Source organism: Lactuca sativa, chromosome 7 (assembly GCF_002870075.4).
Source record: "Lactuca sativa cultivar Salinas chromosome 7, Lsat_Salinas_v11, whole genome shotgun sequence".
In the NCBI taxonomy this organism is placed as follows: domain Eukaryota; kingdom Viridiplantae; phylum Streptophyta; class Magnoliopsida; order Asterales; family Asteraceae; genus Lactuca; species Lactuca sativa.
In genome coordinates this window covers 85,167,671-85,188,550 of record NC_056629.2, presented here as the reverse complement: position 1 = coordinate 85,188,550, position 20,880 = coordinate 85,167,671, and the positions used below count along the sequence as shown (strand labels likewise).

The window sequence follows — 20,880 nt, the reverse complement described above, 5'->3', positions numbered from 1 at the left end:
CACAAAGACAACAAGTATAACTAAACATACACTACTGCCTCGGGTAACACCCGGTATTGAAACGTAGCTCGGAATCATACATATAATCCTTCCTTGGGCCTCGCCCGACATCGGACAGAAATTCGAAACATATAAACTGCATCGGGCTAACCCCGACATCAGATCTAAATCTGGTATACACTAACATACATAAACGGGCCGACATTGGTGCCTTCAACCCGTTCCTACTGGAGAAAACTCACCTCTCAATCTGGCTGCTAAAAACTCGAGCAAGGTAGCTCTGTCCGCTGCTCTAACTACTCCCCGGCTATTATGATCAAATAAACACTTAGTCAAAAACTGAAAATCCTTCTAAGGGTAAAATGACTGTTTTACCCCTTTTGATCTAATTTGGGCCATGACCTAGACCCAATCCTTTCTAGTCCTTTCAAACTCGTTAAAGCCTATTAAAGTCCCTAAATGTACCAATTTTATAAATTGGGTCCAAATCCTCAAATGAGCTTTCCTCTCAAGCCTAAACCAGTCCTTGGGTCCTTGACCGACTCCTGAAGGCCCATCACTGCCCAACCATTTTCGGATTTGTAAAGTGATTCATGGGGTTCTACTTTCAGATCTGAGTCATTGGAGGGGTCTCATGGCATAAAGGTGCCAACTTTATGGCCATGAGAGCCCCATGCACATTGTAGAGCACCTTTTATGGATTTTTGAGCCTAAAACATCATGCATGTGCACCAAGTTTGGAACTTTACGTATAAAATGGACATTAGGAGGCCAGATCTATGGTTTTGATGTGTTAAGACCCATTTAAATCGGCTGTATGGTAATGGTCAAAGATGGAATCGCTGAGTTGTTCTTGAGACTCGGTGAGTCGAGGTGTAATGACCACCAAATTCATTTTGGGAATGGACCAGTTGTTAGGGAGGGAAGTCCCGTAGATGTTTAGACGCAAAAAAGGACCTGAGAATCATGGGACTCGACGAGTGTATGAACAGACTTGGCGTGTCCAAGGAAATCTCCCAACCTTTGAAGATTGACTCGATGATTTGTTCATACAACTCGGCGAGTCATAGACTGGACATGTTCTTAAGAGGGAGATGAACTCGCCGAGTTGAAGGAAGAACTCAGCGAGTCGGATGAAGATAGTCTTGATGGTTTGAATGAAGGAGAACTCTACTAGTTCTTTCTAGACTCGAGGAGTTGAGTCGGGGTTGTATTGGATTAGAGGAGTATGGACTCGGCGAGTTAGCGAGCCAACTCAGCGAGTCGGGTCAACTGGATGTTGACTTTGACTAGTTATGGTATTGACCCTGGTTAGGGTTATATGCTCTGTTTGATGACTTGAGGATTGTCGTGTAGGGATTAAGGAGTCGAGGAGAGCCGACCTTCACGCCGAGGGCAGTTCAGACGCTACACAACATCGAGGTGAGTTACCTTCCAGTAGCGGTGGGTCTATGGCCACAATGTCGGCCCACCAGTAAGAGTTGTATGTTAGATGATTGTCTTGGTGATATCATCTAGGTTTGCTACTACCTGATATGTTATATGTTGGCATGATATGTTATATGTGATAGTAGTAAAGTTCGGTTGTTAGGACTGAAGGGTAGGCTAGGCACCCCAGATATGTCTGACAATATGTGATGATATGTTATATGCTGGCATGATATGTTATGTGTGATAGTGGTAGTAGGAGCGGAATAGTCCCCAAGTTCGGTTGTTAGGACCGAAGGATAGGTCAGGCATCCCAGATATGTCTGATAGTATGCTTATGTTATAATATATGTGATAGTAGCAGTAGGGGTGGAATAGTACCCGAGGTTCAGTTGTTAGGACTGATGGGTAGGTCAGCATCCCAGAACGGCTTGACACAGGTAGGTCAGCACCCTAGAATAGCTTGACACGGGTAGGTCGGCACCCCAGAATGGCCGTACTAGGTAGGTCAGGCACCCCAGAATTGCTCGGCGGTATGTATGCTATGTGATTGTATGGTATGTGTTATGATAGGGAACTCACTAAGCTTTGTGCTTACAGTTTTATTTTTGGTTTCAGGTACCTCTTCGTCCAAAGGGAAGGAGCCGGCGGTGTAGCAGCACATCACACACACATACACTCACATGATTTCCGCATGGAGTTTTCTGGGCTTGTACTCTGATTTTTATTACATTCGTTGATATGGTTTTCAGACACGTTGTTATGGTTTTGTAAATTGATATGACATTGGCAATGTTTGGTAAACTATGTTATGAGTTACTTAATTAAAAATGAAATTTTTGGGCTCGATTTTTGGGATGTTTCAAGATGGTATCAGAGCCCTGGTTTGAGGGATTCGGACACACCCTTGGGGGTGTCTGGACTTAAACTGAGGGACTAAAAGATTTCTTCAAGGAAAACAATTTTTTTTAAAATTTTTTAAGTTAAGGAATTTTGAGAACAGACAAGGTGTGTGATGCGTGCGACCGGCCGAGCTCATGTAAGTTTTCCCCAAGATACCCATACTTGTTATGTTATGTGTATGATTCATGATTCTGAGAACTGCATGTTAGATTAGGGATAAGGGTCTAGAAGGATGCCTTGTATGCCTGATATATGATTCCAAGAACTGCATGCTAGATTAGGGCTAAGGATCTAGAGGATGCCTTGAATGCCGGTTGTAGGAGCTGTATGCTAGGACTGTTTGGTCAGCGGTAGGATAACCTAATTAGGTTATGCCTTATGTGGTTACTCGATGCACGAATGCTGCTTGCTTTGTGATTAAGGGGTCATGGCTAACTTTAACTAACTAGTGAGCGGATATATAACAGTATTCGCAAGCTATTTAGGGGAGGGAAGCAGAGACTCCTAGTGCAGCTGATGACGGAGAGTAGGTCGGAGAGTGCCCTAGGAAAGCCTAGGACGAGATTAATAGGAAAGGGTATCGGTAAAGGGACTTGGTAAAGTTCAAGCAATCCTTGAGGAAAGTACGGATAGATGTGGAAGGTAGTATGGGCACGTACTACTGGAAGCAGAGGATCCGTACTCGAGTCAAGGAGGGCCGAGATGGAACCACGGAACTTGGAGTGTGTGTGAGACCTCTCGAGAGAATGAATGATCCTGATGTTTATGTGTTTATTTGCAGTATGGCAATCAAGCGACAAGGAGCAGGAGGTTCAGGATTAGGCTCGGGTGCAGGATCAGAGCAGGTTGATGACGGGTTATAGGAGTTCATCGCGTCTGAGATCACGAGAGGTATCCTTGAGTCGACCTCGGTTATTTTCGGGTCGATCAAGGAAGGGATTGTTGAGCTCATGGAGGATCGCCTCCGAGCATTCAGGAGTGACCTGGCGTCTAGCCAGACGGGTACGTGCACACTGTCCTTCAAGGACTTCCAAGGGAGTGGTGCGCCGGATTTTCACGGGGTAAAGGACCCCATTGCTGCCAGGAGATGGATCACAGACATTGAGTCTGCGCAATTGACGAGCTTCTGCCCAGAAGGGTCGAAGGTCCGTTTTGCTACGGGATGTATGAGGGATAGAGCCAGAGATTGGTGGGAGTCAGTTGGTGACTCGTTGGGAGCCCCAGCCATCGAGGCTATGACTTGGTCAAATTTTGTGACCAGATTTAGGGCTGAGTTTACACCAGCTGTGGAGCTTCAGCAGCTGGCCAGAGAGTTTTTGGATATGAGACAGACTACGGAGACTGTGGCGGAAATCACCGCCAAGTTCCGAGAGAGAGCATTGTTAGTACCCCAGTATGAGGGGGATGAGGAGATGCGGAAGACCGGCTACCATGATATGTTGAGGGTTGATATCCGGGAGCATGTCAGCTATTCAGCCTGCCCGAACCTGGAGTCCATGATCGCCAGGGCGCGGAAGAGGGAGCTCGATTTGGAGCACGGTAGGAAGAGGAAAGCAAAGACTGAGCAGGTGACAGGGGTTTCGGGGAAGAAACCCAAGGGATCTGACGTTAGGTCGAAGGGCCAGCCGGTTCAGAGCCGTTGCAGGAAATGCGGCAGGCCGCATGAGGGAGCTTGTAGAGCAGGATCATCGGTCTGCTACAAGTGCGGCAAGACGGGGCACTATGGCAGGGATTGTACTGCCCCGCCCCTGCAATGCAGATGTCAGACCTGATTTGCTTCCATTGCAATCAGAGGGGCCACAAGAAGGCCAACTGCCCTAGATTGATAGCAGCGGTGCCAACCCTAGCAGCAACGCGCGTTACGGATGGCCGGAAGGCCAAGGTAGAGGCTCCAGTGGTGCGGAGCCGAGCATTTCAGTTGACAGCCGAGGACGCATGCGCTGCACCCGATGTGGTGACGGGTATGATTTCTTTCTTATGCTTTTATGTTATATCGTTGTGATTTTGATATGTTATGTGTGTGCTTTATTTAGGATCATTCCATGTGAACGATATCCTAGTTTAGGTATTGTTTGATTCGGGTGCTACCTGATCGTTTGTCTCTCTTGCGCTTAGCAAGAAGTTTCCCGAGTCTTCGAGCATGCTGGATTGCCTTTTGGAGGTTGAGATTGCGGACGACCAGTGAGTGCGAGCATCAAAGTTCTACCGAGATTGTGTTTTGAGGCTGTTCGAGGAGCATTACCTGGTAGACTTGGTTCCCATACCTTTGCAGGGGAACAAGGTTATTATTGGTATGGATCGGCTAAGCCCCAATGGGTCAGTGATCGACTGTGCGCAGCAGTTGGTGCGGATCAAGACCCCAAGTGGGGGAAAGCTGGTGATTCAGGGCGAGAGGCCACAGCAAGGACCAACTTTATGTTCAGCATCGAGAGCTAGGAGCTACCTTTAGCAGGGTTGCGCAGGATTTGTCACCTATGTTATGGATATCCGGGAAGTGGGTAAGGTGACGGTGGGCGATGTGCCCGTGTTACGAGAGTTTACGGATGTATTCCCTGAGGAGTTGACTGAGATACCTCCGGAGAGGCAGGTAGAGTTCAGGATCGACCTAGTCCCTGGTGCGGCTCCGATAGCCAAGGCACCGTATCGGTTGGCTCCTCCCAAGATGCAAGAGTTGTCTACGCAGCTGCAGGAGCTGTTAGAAAAGGGATTAATTAGACCGAGCAGTTCACCGTGGGGAGCCCCGATTCTGTTTGTGAAGAAGAAGGATGGGTCGCATCGGAAGTGTAAAGACTACCGGGAGTTGAATAAGGTAACGGTGAAGAACCGTTACCCACTCCTGAGGATTGATGACCTCTTTGACCAGCTGCAAGGAGCATCTTGTTCTCCAAGATTGATCTGCGTTCGGGATATCATCAGATGAGAGTCAGAGAGGAGGATGTGCAGAAAACTGCGTTCCAGACGCGCTATGGACACTATGAGTTCGTGGAGATGCCTTTCAGGCTCACCAATGCTCCTCCCGCGTTCATGGATATCATGAACCGCGTGTGCAGACTGATGTTGGATCGGTCTGTGATAGTTTTCATCGATGACATCTTGGTTTATTCCAAGATACGAGAGCAGCATTAGGAGCACTTTCGGGAGGTTCTTGGTACATTGAGGAGGGAGAACTTGTATGCTAAGTTCTCTTAGTGTGAGTTCTAGTTGCGCGAGGTGCAGATTCTTGGGCACCTTGTCAATCAGAACGAGATTTCGGTTGACCCAGACAAGGTGGAGGCCGTGATAAGGTGGGAGGTTCCGAGGTCTCCATCTGAGATTTGGAGCTTCCTGGGACTGGCAGGCTACTATTGGAGGTTCATTCAGGACTTCTCTAAGATAGCCATGCCCCTGACCGAGTTGACGAGAAAATTCGTGGTCTTTCGTTGGGGGCCTGAGCAATAGGCTGCATTTGAGACGTTAAGACAGAGATTGTGCGAGGTGCCAGTCTTATCCCTGCCAGAGGGCATGGAGGACTTTGTGGTATACTGCGATGCGTCCATATCAGGCTTGGGCGCAGTTTTGATGCAGAGAGGGCATGTTATAGCTTACGCTTCGAGACAGCTGAAGCCTCACAAGGCGAATTACCCGACGCATGATTTGGAGCTGGGGGATGTTGTTTTCGCCCTCAAGATTTGGCGACATTACCTCTATGGGGTTCGTTGTATCATTTGATGGATTTTTAGCATTCTAACACTTCCTAAGTGTACATGCAACCCTAATAACCTTGGATCTGTGTTTGTCTAATTATCATGCAAAGTTGAATTCCAAGGTTATATTCCTATCTAGCATACATGGGGAACAATTTCTAACTTGAATGAAGGATAGAATAACTTACCTTGTTGTTGCTTATGTTCCTTGAAACCTTGTGAGCCTAGCACCACAAGTGTGATGCCTCAAATGCTTCACACAACACCAAATGCTCTTGGAAAGACTTTTGAGAGAATACACACTTCTTGAAATCGGCCTAGCCCTCTTGTTTCTTATGTGTAGCCGATTTTGGTGGAGAATGGGACTCTTATATAGTGTTGACACATCTAGGGTTACACCATGTAAACCCTAATGTGTCATGACTCTTCATTTCCATGACCCATGGGTTTGTAACTCCCATGGAGCATCCATGGAGCATCCTATGGGTAGAACCCAACTTGATAATCCATGGAGCCTCTTAGCCCACTATACAAGATATGAATGATTTACATAATCAACCCATATATTTAATTAGTTATCTTTTGATCACTTAATTAATTCCAAATTAATTCTTTGATCAAACTAATCAAATAATATTATTAATATATTAGAACTTATAATATATTAATAATCTCCAAGTGTTATTCCTTTCATTTAGTCTATCCAATTGCATGGTGCCATGCAACCCAAATGGACCATGCTGGGTCGGGTCAAGTACTAACCAGAAATAGTTATGGACTTAGACACCTTATCCAACAGTCTCCCACTTGGATAAGTCTAATAACTATAACTCCAGTACTTCAGGAACCGATCGGCAATCGTAGCTCTTTCAAGGTCTCTCGGAACTGAGAAGATGTTGATACACCATTTAAGATAAGTGATCATATAATCCTATGTTCTAGATATCAGCCGGACAAATACATGGAACAATGTCTTACTTATTGTCCAGCAGTTTGTTTCCCGATTTCCGATTTGTTTGACAAAGAACTTAATTGAACACATCAACTTAGTTCTGATCGGGCCCGGTACATAGGTCAAAACAAAATCATCGAGGGGCCCAGATATCAGCTTCTAATCCAAGAAGGAACAGATAAACTTCGACTCATATGTTTGTTCTACCACTCATTGAATTATACACAAAAGCACGTTTTATAACATCGAGTTACCAATGCGTTTTCGTACAATCAATGCATAACCAACTTGTAAGTAACAAATCATATCTCTAGGTTTGAAGACTTATATGATATTACCGTCTCACGATCACTCGAGATAGAATTCCATGAAGTGATTCCAGTGAGCGTGGGTTGAGTCCAATGCTCAGAACTTATGAGCACTCATGATTGTTGTAGCCTTGTCCAACACCTTAGACCTCTGCAACCAATCATGACAGTCTTGATTCATACCTACTTCCGACATATGACCGACTGTGGAGGTTTGAATAATATGTTATACCAACAAAATTATTCTGGAAGTCAAAACATGCAAAAGAAATATAGTAAACGATCGACAAGAGATAGCAACACTTTACTCATAAATAAAACACCTTTTGTTCATCATCTAATGTCAATTACACTTTACAAATTTCAAGGTTATCTAACTACTAAATCTAATATCATCCTTCAGCCCTATGCTCCGAGCATGCTGGAGATGCTTAACCCGAGTCAGTCCCTTCGTGAGGGGATCTGCTGGGTTCTCATCCGATGATACCCTCTTTGCCATTAGGAGTCCTTCTTCTATCCGATGTCTGATAAAATAGTATTTTCTGTCGATGTGTCTGGATCTCCCGTGATCCCTTGGTTCCTTGGCTAAGGCAACAACACTTTCACTATCACAGAAAATTTCCATTGGCTCTTTAATAGCTGGTACAACTCCAAGGTCTCCAATGAAGTTCTTCAGCCATATCGCCTCCTTTGCCGCCTCGCTAGCTGCAATATACTCTGATTCACAAGTTGAATCAGCCACTGTCTCTTGCTTGGAACTCTTCCAAGAAATTGCTCCTCTGTTTAGGGTAAAGACCCAGCCTGATGGAGAGCGGAAATTATCCCTATAAGTTTGAAAGCTAGCATCACTATACCCTAAAACCCTCAAGTCATCTCTCCCACCGAGGGTAAGGACCCAGTCCTTAGTCCTCCGTAGGCACTTGAGGATATTCTTTACCGCAGTCCAGTGTGCCTTGCCAGGGTTCGCCTGATACCTGCTAACCATGCTCAGGAAAAAGGCTATATTAGGTCGAGTACACATCATAGCATACATGATCGATCCTACAGCCGAAGCATAAGGTATTCGACTCATTTCTGCTATCTCAGCCTCAGTGCTAGGGCTTTGTGTCTTACTCATTCTGGTGTTACTCTGGATGGGTAACTCTCCTTTCTTGGAGTCCTGCATGCTGAATCTATTCAGCACCTTATCCAAGTAGGTACTCTAACTAAGTCCAATTAGTCTTTTACTCTGATCTCTCAAGATCCTTATCCCTAGAATATAGGTAGCTTCTCCTAGGTCCTTCATAGAGAAACACTTCCCAAGCCAGGACTTAACTTCCTACAGAGTTGGGATGTCATTTCCTATAAGTAGTATGTCATCCACATACAACACCAAAAAGCTAACTATACTCCAACTAGCCTTGACATACACGCAAGACTCATCTTCACTCCTAGAAAAGCCAAATTCCTTGACCTTTTCATCAAAGCAAAGATTCCATCTGTGAGGTGCTTGCTTCAATCCATAAATGGATTTCTCAAGCTTACACACTCTATTAGGGTACTCGTTGCTGACAAAACCCTCTGGCTGACTCATGTAAACATCTTCAGCCAACTTTCCATTAAGGAAAGCGGTTTTGACATCCATTTGCCATATTTCATAGTCATGAAATGCAGCTATGGCTAACAGAACCCTAATAGACTTAATCTTGGCTACTGGAGAAAAGGTCTCATCATAGTCCACTCCAGGAATTTGAGAGAAGCCCTTTGCAACCAGTCTAGCCTTATAAGTGTGTACTTTACCATCCATGTCGGTCTTCTTCTTGAAGACCCATTTGCACCCTACTGTCTTACGACCTGGTACATTCTCAACCAAGTTCCAAACTTGATTGTCATATATGGACTGTATCTCGCTGTCCATTGCCTCTTTCCACTTGGCTGACTCAGGGCCTGCCATGGCTTCCGCGTAACTGCTAGGTTCATCCAAACCTATCAGTGTCTCATCACTGATAAGTGTATCACCTTCTGAAGTAATGTGGAATCCATAGTAATGCTCAGCAGCATTCCTAACCCTTGTGGACCGCCTCAGAGGTACAGCCTTGTCAATTGGCTCAACAGGAGTTTCCTCCTCAAGTTGAGTGCTAGGGTTTGAAGTTCCTTCACCGCTTGACTCTTGAATTTCTTCAAGATCAACTTGCCTCCCACTGTTTCCTTGGCTTATGAACTCTCTCTCTCTCTCTCTCTCAAGAAAGCCCTCCTAGCTACAAAGACCACATTTTCACTAGGTCTGTAGAACAGGTAACCAAAGGATTGCTGTGGGTAGCCGATGAAAATACACCTCTCGCTTCGGGCTTCGAGCTTATCATGAGTCTCGCGTCTCACGAAATCCTCGCAACCCCAAATCTTGATGTGGTCTAGTTTAGGCACTTTACCAGTCCACATCTCGTGAGGAGTTTTGGCAACTTTCTTTGTAGGGACTAGATTAAGGATATGGGCGGCAGTCTCTAAGGCATACCCCCAGAATGAGATTAGTAGCGAAGCTCGAGTCATCATGGAATGAACCATATCCAACAAGGTTCGATTACGCCTCTCAGCCACACCATTCAACTGTGGTGTCCTGGGAGGTGTCAATTGTGAGACTATCCCACATTCCCTTAGATAGTCAAGGAACTCTGAACTAAGATACTCACCACCGCGATCGGATCGAAGCATCTTAATGTTCCTGCCCAATTGATTCTCGACTTCCTGTTTAAATTCCTTAAACCTTTCGAAAGTCTCTGACTTATGCTTGATCAAGTAGACATATCCATATCTACTGTAATCATCAGTAAAAGTCAAATAATAACGATTAGCATCCCTTGTGGCATGTTTGAATGGTCCACACACATCCGTGTGTACAAGGTCCAACAAACCTTCACCCCTCTCACACGAGCCTATGAAGGGTGACTTTGTCATTTTTCCAAGTAAGCATGATTCACAGCTATCATCTAACTTTAGGTCAAATGACTCCAAGACTCCATCCTTTTGGAGTTGGCCTATGCGTTTCTTGCTTATATGTCCAAGACGACAATGTCATAATGATGCTTTATCCAAGTTATTATTATTAACAGAATCAATACACAATACATTATTTCCTAAGTTATCAACCACATATATTGTTTCATACACGCCATCACAAGGTAATGCTTTGAAATAAATATCATTATTAAAGAAAGCATTAATCGAACCAACTTCATTATCAAATGAAAAGGTGAAACCTTGTTTATACAATGCATGAAAGGAAATAATATTTCTTTCCATTTCTGGCAAATAACAACACTTATTCAAATCTAAACTAAACCCACTACTTAGCGATAAAGTATAAACTCCAATATTGGTGACAGGTAAAGCTTTCTTATTCCCCATGATTAAGTTTATTCTTCCTTGCTCCACATTCTCACTTCTTCTTAGTCCCTACAAGTCACAACAAATATGAATACCACAACCGGTATCAAGGACCCAAGATTTAGAATGGGGTGAGTTATTAGAAATGATAGTGTAAATACCTGCATGGTTGGGTTTAACTTTCCCATCCTTCACATCTTGCTGGTATTTTGGGCAGTTCCGCTTCCAATGTGATTTTTCATGGCAATAAAAGCATTCAGCCTCTTTTGGGTCAGTAGAAGGAGTGACGAAACCTTTCTTTGTTCCACTTGAAGAAGAGCCATCAAGGGTCCGAGCCTTGGTACCCTTAGAAGAGCTCTTTTCTCTTCTTCCCTCGACTTTTCCCGATTGCCAAAACCGGAGTAGAATTTGGAGTAGGAGTGTTAACAACCGACTTCCCCTTAAGACCTGTTTCTGTTGTCTTGAGAAGTCCCTGAAGTTTTTTGAGTGTGACCTCTTCCTTATTCATGTGATATGTCATGCGGAATTGATCATATCACGATGGTAAGGAGTGCAAAATGATATCTATTGCAAGCTCCTTAGGGAAGTTCACATTAAGCTTCAGCAATCGATCCACATACCTTTGCTTTTTCTGCATGTGGCTCGTGACGGATTCCCCATCCTTCATCATGGTTGTTATCATGGAGCAGATGATTTCATACCTCTCTTGTCGTGCACTTTGATGGTATCTTTCCATCAAATCTTGGTGCATTTCATAAGGGTAGAAATCCTCATAAGACTTTTGGAGTTCCCCTGTCATCGTGGCCATCATGATGCATGCCACTTTCGTAGCATCCCTTTCATGTGCCTGAAAGTCAGCGATCTCCTGAGGAGTTGTAGTGGTCTCATCAATCTCCTTAAGCTCCTTGTCAAGGACATATTCTTTGTCCTCGTAGCGGGTAATCATCCTGATGTTTCTAATCTACTCATTGAAGTTAGATCCATCAAAAGTGACTTTCCCACACAAGTTCATAAGGGTAAAGGAGCCATTAGGGTTAGAGCCAGAAGCAGCATTGTTTGAAGACATCTGAAGGAAAAGGACAAGATTAGTTTAGATATTTAGAGAGTCCTTAATAAAACACCCAAATGTAATATTAAGGCTAGGATCCAATCACAATATATTATAACTTAGAAGAGGTATACCGTAATCCAAGCTATAACATATTTGAAAGGTAGGTGAATGATGATTCACCAATTTCCACCATGAAAACCGAAATATTAAATATTAGGTTTTTGATTGGTTCTTAGAAATTCCTAGATTCTTTGAGATTCAATGAACTTTTCAAAGGCATGTTTCAATTTCGAGTGTGCCCTCCAAGTTTTGTGACTAGGATACCGAGGATCACAAAACGAGTTGTGAAGTAACCATGCAAATCACTTGGTACCCTTAAAGTTTATCACTCAATTGATGTGCCGGTAAACCACACACGCTCCACCGATACTATAATAAACTTTAAGTCACCCTTTACCTACCTTGTTAAGTCCAAGTTAGTGTGCCGGTTAACCACACACGCTCCACCAACGACTTAAACAAAGTGTAAAGTGTAATTTCATGGATTAGCACCTTATTCACATTTTTCCTAAAGTAACTAAGATTGGGAATTTAATAAAACATTTAGTTACTTTATAATATTCATCATACTTTTAATGAGAATTTATAAGTCCTTGTCTTAACCGTTCGGCTAACGACCCTCCACCGGTCAAGCAAGCGGTGGGTGAGAGTGGACACTCATTAAGTTGCCATTTTATAGGCAACAACCTTATACCCACCTTATAGACCGACTTCGTGAATGAGGCGTACTAGCGGTAAGACGAATTTGTTCTTATACATATATATATATATATATATATATATATATATATATATATATATATACTTATTAAATCATAATAATATAAGTATAAGGGTTGAATTTTAAATTTTAAAATTCTAACGGTTGGAACTAAAGTTTTTAACATGACTTTACTTGTTCCAAAACTTGAGGGCAAGTTTTGTAAACTTTCAAAACTTTTCATTTCTTGTAACTTATGACTTTATTAGAGTAATAAAATGAAGAGTCTTCATTTTTCTAACTCTTGTGTTCTTTTAATGGTTTTAACTCAAGTGACTTTTGGTTTTTCCATAACTTGAGGACAAGTTATGGACTCCATTAAAACACATTATGATCAAGAATTAAACTACCACATAGGTTACAAATAATTCCTATGATCATCTAAACATCATAAGATCAAGAACATGAATATGAACACTTTCATGAATCAAAATTACACTTAAAACTTTGTAATTTTGATAACTAGTTGTTGTAAATGGATTAGCAAAGACATTACACCATCTAAAACAAGTTTTCAAGTACCAAAACAGTTTAGGGTAATGTTTCTAGTCCATCTCCAGCAACTAAAGTCGAAAATCTGCACTCTGTGGCTCCTACTCGCCAAGTGCATGAACCTACTCGGCGAGTAGGTTGAAGATACAAGTGAAATGGCGAGTCTCCCCATGGACTCGGCGAGTTCATCAGGCAGACAGCAAGTTTTTCGACTTTTTTCAACTTTTAAGCACATTTAACAAACAAACAAGCCTAGGCTCTGTTACCACTGATGGGTTTTGAGCATTCTAACACTTCCTAAGTGTACATGCAACCCTAATAACCTTGGATCTATGTTTGCTAATTATCATGCAAAGTTGAATTCTAAGGTTATATTCCTATCTAGCATACATGGGGAACAATTTATAACTTGAATGAAGGATAGAATAATTTACCTTGTTGTTGCTTATGTTCCTTGAAACCTTGTGAGCCTAGCACCCCAAGTGTGATGCCTCAAATGCTTCACACAACACCAAATGCTCTTGGAAAGACTTTTGAGAGAATACACACTTCTTGAAATCGGCCTAGCCCTCTTGTTTCTTATGTGTAGCCAATTTTGGTAGAGAATGGGACTCTTATATAGTGTTGACACATCTAGGGTTACACCATGTAAACCCTAATGTGTCATGACTCTTCATTTCCATGACCCATGGGTTTGTAACTCCCATGGAGCATCCATGGAGCATCCTATGGGTAGAACCCAACTTGATAATCCATGGAGCCTCTTAGCCCACTATACAAGATATGAATGATTTACATAATCAACCCATATATTTAATTAGTTATCTTTTGATCACTTAATTAATTCCAAATTAATTCTTTGATCAAACTAATCAAATAATATTATTAATATATTAGAACTTATAATATATTAATAATCTCCAAGTGTTATTCCTCTCATTTAGTCTATCCAATTGCATGGTGCCATGCAACCCAAATGGACCATGCCGGGTCGGGTCAAGTACTAACCAGAAATAGTTATGGACTTAGACACCTTATCCAACACCATTTACACGGACCACAAGAGCCTGAGGTATCTCACGGACTAGCCAAATCTGAATATGAGGCAGCGACGGTGGCTTGATGCGGTAAAGGATTATGATTGCGAGATCCTCTACCCCCCTCCCCCCGGGGAAGGCCAACGTCGTGGCCGATGCTCTTAGCCACAAGGCGGCACCGATCAGGGATATCTGTTTGAGGATGACAGTTGTGACTCCGTTGTTGGAGCAGATCCGGGAGGCCCAGCAGGAGGCCATGAAGGAGGCACATGGGAAGAGTCACAAAATTGTGGGTCCGGTTTCATTCTTTGAATATGATAGTCGGGGATTGTTGACTCTTCACCGTAGGGTGTGGGTCCCTTATCATGGGGGTGTACGCCAGGTACTGATGGTTGAGGCGCATAAATTCAGGTTCTCCATCCATCCCGGGACGACAAAGATGTATAGGGATCTTCTTCTCGATTATTGGTGGACCTATATGAAGAGGGACATAACTTGGTTTGTGGAGAGGTGCCTGACCTGCAGGAAGGTCAAGGCTGAGCACAAGAGACCTCACGGCAAGGTCTAGTCGTTGTATATCCCGCTGTGGAAGTGGGAGGATATTACTATGGACTTCATTACAAAGCTTCCCAGGACCGCGCGAGGGGTGGATTCGATTTGGGTAAGCGTTGATCGATTGAACAAGAGCGCCCATTTTATTCCGATTCAGGAGAGTATTTCGGCCGAAAACTTGGCCGACATCTACATCCAGGAGGTAGTGGCGCGGCATGGGGTGCCAGATTTGGTGATTTCAGACAAGGACATGCGGTTCACTTCCTGGTTTTGGAAGAAGTTTCATGACGAGCTGGGTACTCGATTGCATTTTAGCACCGCCTTCCACCCGCAGACGGATGATCAGAGCGAGCGGACCATCCAGACTCTAGAGGATATGCTGCGGGCTTGTGTTTTAGACTTCAGAGGTAGTTGGGCTACTTACCTCCCGTTGGCGGAGTTCTCCTATAATAATAGCTATCATGCGAGTATTGACTGTCCTCCTTTCGAGATGCTGTATGGGAGGAAGTGCAGGACCCCGGTACGCTGGGGAGAAGTGGGGCAGAGAGTCATGGGGAGTACCGAAGTGGTACTTAAGACTACGTAGAGGATCAAGTAGGTTCGAAACAGGCTTTAGACTGCTCAGAGTTGGCAGAAAAGTTATGTCGACAACTGTCGGTCAGACCTGGAATTTTAGGTCGGGGATATGGTGCTCCTGAAGGTGTCGCCATGGAAGGGCATCATTCGATTCAGGAAGCGGGGCAAGTTGGGCCCCAAGTATATTGGACCCTTCAGGGTTATAGCCCGGGTAGGTAGGGTAGCATATAGGATGGATCTACCAGCTGAACTTAGTCAGATTCATAGCACCTTTCACGTCTCCCAGTTACGGAAATGTTTGGTGAACGATTCAACAGTGGTGCCTTTAGAGGATATTCAGTTTGATGACAGCCTGAACTACATCAAGCGGCCAGTGGCGATCCTCGATAGGAAGTCAGAGGATCTGGGGAACAAGAAAGTGGAGCTGGTAAAGGTGCAGTGGCAGCACCACAAAGGCTCGGAATAGACCTGGGAGCTGGAGGACGAGATGAGGGAGCATTAACCCGAGCTTTTTCAGGATCGAGCAGCAAACTTTGAGGACGAATTCTAACATAAGTGAGGGAGATTTCTAACACCTGATTCCTGGTATGTCTGCTATTCAAGAAATTTTGATGTTTTCTCTGGGACTCGACGAGTTGGAGGCCCAACTCATCGAGTAGAGTCGAGATCCGCGGACAGTTTAAGTGACCTACTCGACGAGTCGGGAGACTGACTCGACGAGTAGGTGCTGGTTGAGTGAAACCCTAAATATGAGGGTTTGCACCCTATTTAAATGACTTAACTCAACCTCCCTCGTCCCTATCTCTCCCAAGAAGCTGTATATCGAAACCCTAACCGTTTTGTGTGACCTAAGGACATTTTGGTGCTTTTGGTTGGCTTGTGAAGCTTGAAAGGAAGGAGGAAGCTTGGAAATTCGTGTTAGGGCTTGTAGATCCAGTGATCTCATTCCATCTTCAGCTCAAGCAAGGTAAATGCCCCTGTTTTGGTCTTCCATTTGGTTGTTCATCATTAGGGCTTAGATTTTGGGTCCATTTAGGGCTTCCTAAGCCATTTTCGGATTTGTAAAGTGATTCATGGGGTTCTACTTTCAGATCTGAGTCATTGGAGGGGTCTCATGGCATAAAGGTGACAACTTTATGGCCATGAGAGCCCCATGCACATTGTAGAGCACCTTTTATGGATTTTTGAGCCAAAAACCCCATGCATGTGCATCAAGTTTGGAACTTTACATATAAAATGAACATTAGGAGGCCAGATCTATGGTTTTGATGTGTTAAGACCCATTTAAATTGGCTGTATCGTAATGGTCAAGGATGGAATCGCCGAGTTGTTCTTGAGACTCGGTGAGTCGAGGTGTAATGACCACCAAATCCATTCTGGGAATGGACCAGTTGCTAGGGAGGGAAGTCTCGTAGATGTTTAGACACGAAAAAGGTCCTAAGAATCATAGGACTTGACGAGGTTATGAACAGACTCGGCGAGTCCAAGGCAATCTCCCAACCTTTAAAGATTGACTCGACGAGTTGTTCATACAACTCGGCGAGTCATAGACTGGACATGTTCTTATAAGGGAGATGAACTCGCCGAGTTGAAGGAAGAACTTGGCGAGTTCGATGAAGATAGTCCTGATGGTTTGAATGAAGGAGAACTCGACAAGTTCTTGCTAGACTCGAGGAGCGGAGTCGGGATTGTATTAGATTATTGGAGTATGGACTCGGCGAGTTGGTGGGCCAACTCGGCAAGACGGGTCAACTGGATGTTGACTTTGCCTGGTTATGGTATTGACCTTGGTTAGGGTCATATGCTCTGTTTGATGACTTGAGGATTGTCGTGTAGGGATTGAGGAGTCGAGGAGAGCTGACCTTCACGTCGAGTGCAGTTTAGACGCTACATAACATCGAGGTGAGTTACCCTCCAGTAGCGGTGGGTCTATGGCCACAATGCTGGCCCACCAGTGAGAGTTGTATGTTAGATGATTGTCTTGGTGATATCATTTAGGTTTGCTACTACCTAATATGTTTATATGCTGGCATGATATGTTATATGTGATAGTAGTAGAGTTCGGTTGTTAGGACCGAAGGGTAGGTCAGGCACCCCAGATATGTCTGACAGTATGTGATGATATGTTATATGCTGGTATGATATGTTATACGTGATAGTGGTAGTAGGAGGGGAATAGTACCCAAGTTTAGTTGTTAGGACCAAAGGGTAGGTTAGGCACCCTAGATATGTCTGATAGTATGCTTATGTTATGATATATGTGATAGTAGCAGTAGGGGGTGGAATAGTCCCCGAGGTTCGGTTGTTAGTACCGATGGGTAGGTCAGCACCCCAGAACAGCTTGACACGGGTAGGTCAGCACCCCAGAATGGCTTGACACGGGTAGGTCGGCACCCCATAATGGCCGTACCGGGTAGGTCGGGCACCCCAGAATTGACCGACGGTATGTATGCTATGTGATTGTATGGTATGTGGTATAATGCGGGAACTCACTAAGCTTTGTGCTTACATTTTCAGTTTTGGTTTCAGGTACCTCTTCGTCCAAGGGGAAGGAGCCGGCGGTGTAGCAGCGCATCACACACACACATACTCACATGATTTCCGCATGGAGTTTTTTGGTATTGTACTCTGATTTTTATTACGTTCGATGATATGGTTTTCAGACACGTTATGGTTTTGTAAACTGATATGACATTGGCAATGTTTGGTAAACTATGTTATGAATTACTTAATCAAAAATGAAATTTTTGGCCTCGATTTTTGGGATTTTTCACCTGCTCCGGACCTGCTGGATCTGCTCCGTGGTCTTGAGTACTACCTCTGTACTCCCCATCACCCTCTGACCTACCTCACCCCAACTGATTCGGGTCCTACATATCCTCTCGTAAAGCATCTCGAAGGGAGGCTGGTCTATACTGGCGTAATATCTGTCGTTATACAAAAATTCCGCTGACGGAAGATACGTATCCCAACTGCTACCGAAATCCAACACGTATGCTCGAAGTATGTCCTCGAGAATTTGAATCATCCTCTTGCTTTGTCCGTCCGTTTGAGGGTGGAAAGCGGTGCTGAAATGGAGACGAGTACCCAAAATTCACAAGGCCCATCTCTGATGAGTACACTGGGCGTACTCTTATGTACGCTAAGTGTACAAGCTAAATGATGCATACACTGGGCGTATATACATGTACACTCAGGGTACTCCCATGTTAATTCACTTTCCCATTGAGTGCTTCATACTCTAATCCAGAAGCTACAATCACAGATCCAAGTCCTTTTCAATGTCTTAATCCATAAAGTCACTGACTTGGTGACTTTGCATGACCTTAATAATCCCAAACTCCAAAATAGCAATCCATTCTCATAGAAATGATCTTAACTCATGCATGAACCCAATAAGACATTCAAGATGGCAACTTTCTATTAGATTAGGTGTCTAAGTCCATATCTATTTTGGTATGTACTTGACCCGATTACGAGCTTGGTTCTTTTGGGTTGACTTCACCATAGCGACTGATAGGATGAACTAAGGAGAAAGAGGATTAATTATGATTTATTAATATATTATAAGAATAATATATTAAAGAAGAAATCATATTGTTTAATTAATATTAGTCAAGAATTAATTAAGAATTAATTTTGTAACTAAAAGAGATTAATTAAATAAAGGGGACTGATACTGTAAATATAAGACAGCTACAAAGTTGGGCTTAGGATCCATAAAGGAAGGATGGGCGAATTCTATATGGGGGTCCATATATAAATCGTCCAAGGTCCTTCTGGAAGGGTCTTGGGCTGCTTAAGGCCTAAGCAGCTAGATTAGGGTTTCCTAGTTGAAAACCCTAGAAGCCTAAGTATAAAAGGAACCCTTGGCAAGCCAAACGTCCCTAACCTTCCAAGAGAAACCCTAGGACGTTTTTGGAGCCTCCTTCCTATCTCCTTGTTCATCTTGTTGCTTATGGTGTTTGTGACTTCATTATAGGTGCAACATTTGAGGCACTAAGCTTTCAAGAGTCAAGATCAAGGAGATTTGTGATTGTTATTACTACATAAAAATCAAGGTAAGATCTAAACTCTTTTATTAAGATAATATCAATTATTGTATGCTAGATCTAGGGTTTATGAGCTTTGGATGATTATTACATGTTCATTAGACAAATTAGATCCAAAGCTTTAGGGTTTGCATGCACACCATATGATTGATGTTTTGCTCAAAACCCATCACTTTCTGCCTTAGGGGCTCATTTTGAACTGAGAGTGGCAACTCTAAGTCCAGAAATCGGATTTGAACCATAAAGTTCTATACTTGGGACCAAAATGACTTCAAACCACACTACACTAGATCTAAGCATTCTTGAGGAAAGTTGTGAACTTTATACCTCCAAAGAGTCCCAAATGATGATGATATCCCGGATCTATGAGCTTAAGCTACCCCAAGTCCTTCCTTGCCAACTTCTTCTTTCCTCTTCCAAGCTTAATGTCACAACTAGGAATTCTGATGCTTTGTAAATACTTAACAAGGATAACATTGTAACTAAAACTTGAAAGCATGTATGGTGCTTATTCAATGACAACAAAATTTCATCAAACACTTTATACAAACATCCAAATAGTCAACAAAAGGCTGGAAACCCTAAATCCCAGTTTAAGTCCATTTTGGACTAAGGATTTCCTTATTGGGCCTAATGGACCAATAAACTTCCAATTTGACTATTTTGGGCTTAGAACTCTTAAATGGGCCCTAACTGGACCCATTTGCATGAAACTTAACATTTTGAGCCTTATAAGCCTAAAATGAACTAGGTTATCTTTAATGGGCCTTATTGGGCCATAACAAATCTAATTAGCCCTAATGGGCCATAAAACTCATCCCTTGATGTCTATTGCGCCGTGAATTACTCAAAAAGGCCCAATGGACCGAAAAACCATTAATTTGGGCTCCATATTATGGACTCTAGCACAAAAGGCCCAATCCTTTCTTTCCCTTCTCTCTCTCGGCCCAACTACAAAAAAAGGGGAAGAAGAGTTGACTTTTAATGGTGACACCTCATAATTGTACATAGGGTATCCATGCATCCTTCTCATGTTCCTATGCATGTCAACTCATCTCACTCTCTCCTCTCTCCCCTCTTCTTGTTTCGGCCGAGACACACACATACGCATCACCATTGCAAAATTTCTTCAAACTCTCTCTAGAACACCTTCATCCTTCCTCCAAATTTTCAAGAACCATAAGGGCTTCAAGAAGAATCTCATTCAAAAATCACTTCCAACTACATACTAGTGGTAAGATCTTGCAAACATGTTTTCCTTCTACACTTAATCACACTTCTTACAACCTTAAATTCTTGATCATACTCCATAGAACTCTTCAAATTCGAGATCTCTTCAAGGAGCTTGCTAGGACCAAATTTTCTTCATTTCTTTCTTCAAAACCATGAACAAGAAATCAAGGTGAGTTCATACCCCTCTATTTTCGGTTTTCACAAGTTTTATGGGGGAGAAAAGTAAAATGTGTAGATTTATGTATATGTATATGTTATGTGTGATTTCATGTGTTTATGTGGTAAATATATGCCGAAAAGGAAAGAAATCTCGAGATCTATAGCTCAAGGAGCAAAATATACATGATCTAAGATGTATTACATTACACAAGTCAAGAAAAATTACCCTCTAAGGTTACAATAAACATGTTACAACATAATACTCATTTTTGGG

General features: G+C 43.1%; 1 pseudogene; it reads left to right on the top strand.

Moving 5' to 3' along the window:
- LOC111887697 (AAA-ATPase At2g46620-like) overlaps positions 1-20,880 on the top strand; it is a 53,241-nt pseudogene that overhangs the window by 2,893 nt on the left and 29,468 nt on the right.